Source organism: Temnothorax longispinosus, unplaced genomic scaffold, assembly GCF_030848805.1.
Source record: "Temnothorax longispinosus isolate EJ_2023e unplaced genomic scaffold, Tlon_JGU_v1 HiC_scaffold_493, whole genome shotgun sequence".
NCBI lineage: Eukaryota > Metazoa > Arthropoda > Insecta > Hymenoptera > Formicidae > Temnothorax > Temnothorax longispinosus.
In genome coordinates, this window is record NW_027270334.1 from 1 (window position 1) to 8,143 (window position 8,143).

The 8,143-nt window shown below is 41.8% G+C and overlaps 1 long non-coding RNA gene across 1 annotated transcript; it reads left to right on the forward strand.

The window, feature by feature from the left end:
• Window positions 1-3,064: 3,064 nt before the first annotated feature.
• On the forward strand, window positions 3,065-4,172 carry LOC139824652 (uncharacterized). The gene is made up of 3 exons (XR_011735208.1): window positions 3,065-3,197; window positions 3,335-3,596; window positions 3,952-4,172. It is a non-coding gene; the product is annotated as an uncharacterized lncRNA (long non-coding RNA).
• Window positions 4,173-8,143: the final 3,971 nt, after the last annotated feature.

An 8,143-nucleotide genomic window follows, 5' to 3' on the forward strand; every position in this document is an offset into this window, starting at 1 on the left:
ATATGAACACGATTCTTTCTGTTTCGTATCACAGCTTTAATAAAAATATGTACTTTCTAGGTATTAGTCCGAGATTATAAACTGAAATCTTACACTCTAAACGCGGTATCATATCATTTCCTTCAAGAACAAAAGAAGGTGTCCAGCATAAGGATATTACGGGATTACAAAACGGAAATGCACAGACACGTCGACGTTTGCTGTATATTGTTTGAAAGATGCCTACTTACCACTTAGATTATTGGACAAACTAATGTGCAAGAGGCAAGAGTTACGGGAGTATCCATTTCTAGCTTATTGACTCGCGGGCAACAAATCAAAGTTGTTTTTCAACTTCTACGTAAGGTAATAATACAATAAAAGACAGAAATGATTGTTTTGATATTGATGATTAATCATTTCTGTTAATGTTGTTAGACCAGGGAAAAGGATTACTTGCTACCAACGCATCAGGGCCACGGTACTGATGAGCAATTCGAAGGAGCGACCGTCATTGAACCTAAGCGTGGCTACTATAATGCGCAACTAAAACGCGCAAAAGAATCGCAGAAAGAGATGATAGATGTGATTGTGAGCAACATCAGCATGAAAAGGTGCATTGCATTAATGTTAAAACGTCAATGACCCAATAGCTACTAGATTACAGTTCCTTGTATCCCTTTTTTTGCGTAGGATGGGATTGAGCGTACCCACCTATTCAGGCGGGCACATCCCGGAGGCCAGCGGTACCTCGCACGCGCGTAAAACTAGATGTAAAACGCACGCGGGAGAAAAATTATGTACATCAGAAGGCCGGAAATTTCGGACCTTGACGCCTTAAAGTCTATGAAGACAGAGCGAACCCTACGCTTCGGAATCAGGGTCGCTCCGTACACGCTGGGAGGGCTCTTCCAAAGCCCCCCGTTTCCTGCCTCTCTCGTCCCCCTTCTTTCTGGACTGGATTTCCTCCGCGAAGCGAAGGAACTTGGTCCATGCCTCCTCGGACCGGACGATCGCCCGAACCACTCAGAAAGGGAGACATCCCCGTTTGTGTAAAGGCCAAGCCCCCGTCTGGGCTCGGCCCATTCCGGACACTCCGAGAGCGTATGCGTCGACGAGTCGACCTCGGCCCCGTAGTACGGGCAGGTCGGAGCCTCAGCCTTACCGATGCGGTGTAGGTACTTGCCGAAGCTTCCGTGGCCCGTCAAGATCTGAGTAGCCCTGTAGTTCCTTGTATCCTAGCATTATCATGGCGCATAACTTATGTTACACGACGTAAAATATAATATATATATATATATTTGTTGGAAAATTATAATACAATACGTATTACACGTACGATTTATTTAGACTATGCAAGAAGATCTGACGGGTGCGGCATTTATCCATTGGACATTCTGGAATCGGCGAAAAGACGGTTTCTTCGAGCGAACTGACATCATCAAGCCGGTAATTATTCAGTATAATCAATTAAATTATATCCTGGTAGCTTTTAATTTCTTTCAGTTTTTTGTTTCTTTTCAACACCTTAAATTTAAAATGATATATTTACTATAATAGTATTTTTCTTTGTAGGAAAGAAATACATTTCTGAGAACGCCACACCTACTGCTGCAGGAACGCCAGGAACACCCCTCGCTGCGCACGCAGCTTCTCGGTGCGTGCTACATATATAGGAGATATAATTAGCGAAACTTCAGGGACGCAACACTATATTTATTTGCGTTGAACATCGTTGCATTCAATTTCCTTCAACTTTTTTAGTGGCCCTGAAGATCAAGACGCCCTTGCAGGACGTTCGTACCAAGGCTGGACTTATCTTCCACGTGGATATCGACTTCGTCGGCGAACCGACGCCGGAGGCAACATGGAGTACAACGAATTGACTTCCAACGACAGGACGACGATCACATCGATCGGCTATCACACGATCGTGCACATCGTCAACGCTAAGAGATCCGATTCGGGATTGTACCATTTATTGCTGAAGAACACTAGAACAGCAGCGGCAGTCTTTGTATATATTTTGGTCTGTCACAATTTTTATTTCTTTTCGTTACTGTACGCGTGTATTTTCTCATTTTATTATATCTTTAGATTGAGATCAAGAGCGATCGAACGCAGCTATACTGATCGAGAAGTCCATTCGAAATGACGGCGGCATGTACATCGTGACCGCGTCGAACGAGCATGAAAAGGATTCGGCTGAGATCGAAGTGATAGTCGTGGACAAGCCTGGACCACCTCAGGATTCTCTGCAATACACCGGCACGACGCAGGAGTCCGTTGGCCTGTCCTGGAATTTACCGGCGGACAACGGCGGATCCGACATCACAAACTACATCATCGAGGTTTTGGATTATGTTCTGACAATTGGCGACAAGTGCCTGGATACGTTCCCAGGACGAGCTTCACGGCGAATGACTTGACCGAGGGCAAGAAGTATGTCTTCAGGGTCCGCGCCGAAAAGATGTACGGTGTATCAGAACCTTTGGAAGGTAAACCCGTGATCGCCAAGAGTCCGTATGATCCGCCGGATGCGCCAAACCAGCCTGAGATCCTTGGTTACACTCTGAATAGCCGAATATGCGGTCTCGCATGGAACCCGCCTACCCGAAGGAAAGCCTATCACTGGTAATTTATTAAAATAAATTATTTTATAATTATTATCTCTTTTGTGTGATTGACTACCAATTGGCGAAACCTCTTATACGTATCTTTGAACCTATCCTCGGCGAGAAGGCTGAATCACTTCTTAATTCTGAAAGGAGATCACACGCGCACGAGATGCATCACCACCTCGCAAGTTGGAGCGCTCACGGGTTCCACACGTAAAAAGGAGACCTGTTTTGGGCTGTAAAGCTGTTTTATCGCCGGACAGGGACGACAAGGCGGTATGCAAGCGAATAGACATGGCTGCGAAAATCAAACGAATCTAAAGGTTTGGTGTCCCGGAATGGTAGTGAAAAGAGCGATCACATCTTGCATAGGTAGGTTCATTTTATAAAAGCTATTACTACTTATTACAAACAACAAAATTACTATATATATATATATATATATATATATATTTGTTGGAAATTACTACTACAATACGTATTACACGCACGATTTATTTAGACATGCAAGACGATCTGACGGGTGCGGCATTTCATCCACTGAACATTCTGAAATCGGCGAAAAGACGGTTCTTCGAGCAAACTGACATCATCAAGCCGGTAATAGTCAAGTATATCAATTAAATGATATCCTGGTAGCTTTTAATATTTTGTATCATGTACATGTATAATTGTATTGCAATTTGTAATGTATAATTTTTACTTTGAAGAAAGTGATTCGACCCTTACACTTTCAGCCATCCCGTACACACGTGACGAGCATCCAATTCGAACAGGATGGCGACGTCGTTACGGCGGACAGCGATGGTTTCATCACGGTGTATCGATGGACGCGGACGGGGCATATATTTTGTACGAATGGAATTCGAAGCGCACAACAAAGGCATTAGCTCCCTCGTCATGTTATCGGAAGGCACACTCCTCTCCGGCGGCGAAAAGGATAGAAAAATAACCGCTTGGGACTCATTGCAGAATTACAAACGTATCACCGACACAAAGGTTGAACGTTTCAAATAATTTAATTTGGTCGGTGACAACGGCACGTCTTGGGCTGGCTATTATACTGAATGGCTATTCTTTTCGGATCGCGTAATTACTATTATGTGTGTAGATAACGAAATAGAAGTGAGGAAAAGCCTAAATCGCTTATCGTAATTAGGAAAGGAAAATGGAGACAAGCGATTTAAGTAAAAATAATATTCCAATTCCAATTCAATTGTTTTTCGATTAATTGTTTTCTGCTTAAAGCCAATTACGTCAATAATTTAGAATTAGATCGAAACTATACGGTGATTGCGATACGCGGCGAGCGCCTCACTTGAGCGAAGCTAATCTTACGTGTTGTAACTGCCAGAATCAATAGGCGGGAGTCCGCAGTATATATCCGCAAACGTCCCGGACGGAATGATGGAAACATTTATATGGGAACCACGCGGAACAACATCCTCGAAGGTTCTCTGCAAAGAAGATTCAACCAAGTCGTATTCGGCCATGGTAAAACAATTGTGGGGTTTGGCGGTTCATCCTGACGACGAGGTCTTTGCCTTGCGAGGTATGTCTCAAATAATCTTTTTTTTTTAAATGTCATATAGCACAAATATCGAAAAGTCTTCAAATTTATAGTATCGATAGATGTAATTATCGCAAATAAAAATTTGAAGCTTATTTCGATATTTGTGCTATATTATTTCTCGCTGGGTAAGGCCTAAGTCAAATTTTAAAATGAAAACCCTTATTTTTATTGTACCATCTTTCTCTATTAAATTAATTGAATAACTTTTGTTTAAAAATTTTTTATTTGCCTAATACTTTTTGAGATATTCAAGGAAAACTTGGTAACTTTTTCAATATTTAGCTTATGATATCTTGATAATTGTTTGCCAGAGGAAAAAGTGGTATAGAGGATTTTTTAACTTGATTTTGTCTTAAGAATATGCTGTTGCAATAGCACTCCAATTTTTTTAAATATTTGTAAACACCCTAAGAATAAGATGCATACACAAAATTTAAAAAAAATTGAGCATACTATTGCAACAGCACATTTTTTGAAATAAATTAAGTTAAAAAGTCCTCTGTACCACTTTTTTCTCTGGTAAACAATCATCAAGGTATTACAAGCTAAATATTGAAAAAGTTACCAAGTTTTCCTTGAATATCTCAAAATTGCAGTTTTTTTTTTTTAACGTAGGGGAAATCTTCAACTATTGGGATCCCTCATCGGGGTTTAAAACATGCATTTTTTTTTTTTTTTTTTACGTGGTGGAAATCTTCCGCTACTGGAATCCCTGCAGGGCAACCGGTCACGAGGGTCCATTCGGGGAGCGCCGAGGCAACCGGTCAGGACCTAAGTCCGTCGGGGAGCGCCTCGGCAACCAGTCTTGGACCCCGATCGGGGAACACCCCACGGGTTTGAACCAGTAGCCCCTTCAAAGAGGGGAAGACGCCCTGCCCCGGGGAAGGGCAGGGGAGTGCCGGATTCTACGGAGAGCAGGGACTAAAAGTCCCGCCATTTCTCCGTAGCCTACCGGCTAAAACCACCACGAGTGACCCTAACTGTACTATGCTGATGGAGGGCACCCGTGAAACGCACTGATCCTTCCGTGGGGATTCATGCATGCACATCGCGAAATATTCTGCATATTATACATGGCCTACCGGCTAAAACCCTACGAATCCCCTCACGACGCTTCCCAGATAGCACAGTGTCAGATGCTTCCGTCATAATGCCGTCACAATGCTGTCAATATACACGAATTTCGTGTACACCACCACGACGGCATCATGACGGAACCAACTGACACTGTGCTATCTGGGTTGAGGGGGGAACCTGGAAAGTACCTAAGTATATCGTCCGGCGAACTCCCCACGTCACACATCCTCACGGGCGGGGGGTGCAACGAGAAACATATAGAAATTATGATACTGTCGGTATTGATACTGTTACATGATAAGCGCCTATTTTAATTTATTTATTTATCTCACTTACGTGTAATGCGATGATATTCCACAGGAGAATCCGCACCAGTGTACAGCTTAATTAACTCTTAAAGCTATACATTGGTACTCGACTCGTCCTGTAAAATGTGCGGCGGGCGTCACTCTGCACCACATGTCACAACGTTGGTCTGAGTTGAATATTCGATTTGTGAAAATCTGCTGAAATGAACTCACATTTCATTTGCTGATTTTCACAGATCGAATATTCAAACTTTGCAACGGTTCTTTCAAATCTCTTCGTTTCCTTCCGAATAGCACGATGCTTCTTCGACGAGCGGTCGAATGGTTATAAATCAAGCGCGGCGCGCGTCGGGAATCCGCAGAAATTATGGATACTATCGGTATTGATACTGTTACTGATAAGCGCCTATTTTAATTTATTTATTTATCTCACTCACGTGTAATATGTATGATAGAGTGCGATGATAGAGTACATTCTACAGGACAATCCGCACCAGTGTACAACTTAATTAACTCTTAAAGTTGTTCACTTTTGCGCGAACGGCCCTGTAAAATATGCGGCGGGCGTCACTCTGCACCACATGTCACAACAGTTGGTCTGAGTTGAATATTCGATTTGTGAAAATCTGCTGAAATTAACTCACATTTCATTTGCTGATTTTCACAGATCGAATATTCAAATTTTGGAACGGTTCTTTCAGACCTCTTCGCTTCCTTCCGAATAGCACGATGCTTCTTCGTCGAGCGGTCGAATGGTTATAAATCAAGCGCGGCGCGCGTCGGGAATCCGCAGATGGCGGGGTGGAGGGGGTAACATCCCCCCCTGGGGGATGGTGATAGTTTCCAGGTGATAGTTAAAGGTCATAGTTTCCAGGTAGTGGCGACCATGACATTGTTATCACCGTTTGATGATAATCCCGGACATGCCATGGAGATTGACGGGTATATGGTCTGGGCGGAGTAGTGGGCCGGGAGAATTGCACGTGCTAAAAGGAATGCTTCAGGAATGCTTGTTACTCGAATAAGATCAACTTGTCGTTATATTCAAAAAATAAGTTTCCGTCACACGTTTAGGGGATTTTGATGCCGCTTACGTTATTACACGGTGAATTGTACGAATAAATTGCATGCAATAATCCTGAGCTTCCTGAAATTGTTTGTTATTGCGTCACTCGATTATTCGCGTTCCTCGCTCGATCACAAACACGTAGTTCATTCCGAAAACGCTCTTCGGAATTCTGAAACTTTGTCTAACTGCTCCGCGGTTTACTTTAAAGTTTCATAAAGGGGGTTCCATATACGAGGTTTATGAAAACAAAGCTTTTTCTATGAGGAAGCAAAAAGCGAAACACGAACACGGAGGCGACGCGTATTCCGAATTTTTTTCTTTCAGGCTGAATGCCTCACGTAGAATCGACGCTGTAACGTCGTAAGTATACGGCCAAACGTAACGAATGTGTAATAATCAAATTCATTTGTCATGTTCTCGTGTGGACCGCTTTTCATTCTCCGATATGAAATTTTTTAGATTGCAATCGTCCGTCTCTCTCTCTCTCTCTCTCTCTCTCTCTCTCTCTCTTGCATTCAACAAGTTTCAAATGGCGATGACCCTTGAAATTATTTTCTTCACAGTAATTCCTGTGCATGCAAGGCCACTAACGTCCCGATCTCTGTTTTCAAGCAAAATAAAATAGTTACCAAGTGAAAACATCCTATAAGTGCATTTTAAACCAAATTGCATTTTACAGACGTATTTAAATAAATTGCGACTTCCTCGAGGAAGCTGACAAGAGATTCGTTTTTGGTACATTAATGCAAAAATTTCGGTCAAGTGTATCCCAATTAAATTAAATTATCCTAAATAAATTAATTGTAATTTTTTTAAATCAATATGTTCTTGACATACACGTTATCTTTTCCCTGCGATATTAATATTCTATTATGCATCCAATGTCAATGACAAGACGGAAATATTCAAAATGATCAAAAAAATGTGTGCAAAAAATTCTTTTTTTTTTTTTTTTTAATCTTAAAGGAACCTGTTTACAAACACTTTAACCTAAATCGGAGCATGGACGTTTTCGGAAGAACAGCCTGTGCAACAAAGGGTTAATTAAAGTGGGAAAAAATTCTCTTCCACAATTTTACTTCCTTTTGTTAATAAACATACGGAAGAAATAAACATCCATAGCATGTTAATTTTTTTAATATCCGAATCGTGCTAATATCATGCATTTTTGCTCTTAAAAACTCCATATTTTCTTATTAATCTATGTGTTTTGCGCGTACATTAAAATTAACTGATAAGTCGCGTTCGATAATTAGAACGGACAGTTTTTCCGCAGCGTGCACCAGAAACTGATACATTCAGCCACGTGTAATGCCGATTGGCTATAGGTCAGCTCGGCGAGCTACTTAATGTACCTACGACTCATAATCTGATTCTTACGGTTTGGTCGATGACCGGCCATCGTAATTTTTCAAGAAATTTTCCCCGGTCAGGCGCTCGCCGGCGACTATTTTGCTCGAGCATGTTTTCTTCTTGAAACCTCGTTAAGAGTAATGAGATTATCGATTAATAACACTAA